Below are 1,029 nucleotides of genomic sequence, written 5' to 3'. Positions count from 1 at the left end.
CACTCTCCGATCCCTCGTTCTTTTCCCCACTCTCACTATTCTGGTAAGTTTGCTGGTAATTGCATGGAGGACCCCTACGACATGGATAGCGTCTATAATGGTTACAGTCTGCTGCATATTTACTGCCTTGAACTGGAACACCAACAGGACCTGTAACATTTGCTGCTTCCACACCCCTTTCTCCTTCAACAACATCAAACTCCACAGTCTCTCCATCTCCTACACTGCGAAGGTACTTCCTGGGGTTATTCTTTTTTACAGCAGTCTGATGTACAAATACATCTTCCTTGGTGTCATTCCTTTTGATGAAACCATATCCGTTCCTTACATTGAACCATTTTACTGTTCCCAAAACCTTCATTGCGATGACCTTCTTGTCCCCGCCGGCAGGTGCCGCTGATGTGAGGCTGCCCGGGCCACTGCTCCCTGCGCCGCTGCCTGCAGTGCCGGGCTTGGTGTGGGCAGCACCGAGGGTGGGAGCGGTGGGGCGGGGGGGGGCACGGGGGTGGCGGGCTGCTGGTGGGTCTCGGCCTCGCTGCTCATGGTTGCGGTGATGGTGACTGGGGCCCGCTGCGGCAGCTGCGGCTCCTCCTGGGATGTGATGGTAACTAGGCCGGCAGCGGCAGTGGGGCTGCTCAGGACTCTCTGGGGTTCGCTCTCCACTCCCACTACCAATCGAACTGGCAAACATTCTTTTTGAAGAATTTGCAAAGAAACATTCCAGAGCCCTTTGAAGTATGTCATGCAAAACTAAGTACCCCCAGATAAAAATTATAAAGAATCTATCTGTGCAACTGCTTTGTGATTTGTGGATTCATTTCACAGAGTTAAACATTTATTTTGATACAACAGGTTTGAAACATTCTTTAGTTAGAATCTGTGAAAGGACTTTTGGTAGCATTGAGGCCTATGGTGAAAAACGAAACAGCCCCAGATAAAAACTGGACAGAAGCTATCAGTGAAACTGCTTTGAGATGCGTGGATTCATCTCACAGAGTGAAACCCTTCTTTTGATTCAGCAGGTTGGAA

The 1,029-nt window shown here is 49.7% G+C and overlaps 1 pseudogene; it reads right to left on the bottom strand.

The window, feature by feature from the left end:
• Positions 1–4: 4 nt before the first annotated feature.
• LOC116273607 lies at positions 5–896 on the bottom strand (annotated as a pseudogene).
• Between the last annotated feature and the right edge of the window lie 133 nt (positions 897–1,029).

This window comes from Papio anubis, unplaced genomic scaffold (assembly GCF_008728515.1).
Source record: "Papio anubis isolate 15944 unplaced genomic scaffold, Panubis1.0 scaffold9527, whole genome shotgun sequence".
In the NCBI taxonomy this organism is placed as follows: domain Eukaryota; kingdom Metazoa; phylum Chordata; class Mammalia; order Primates; family Cercopithecidae; genus Papio; species Papio anubis.
This window is presented reverse-complemented; position numbering and strand designations above follow the sequence as displayed.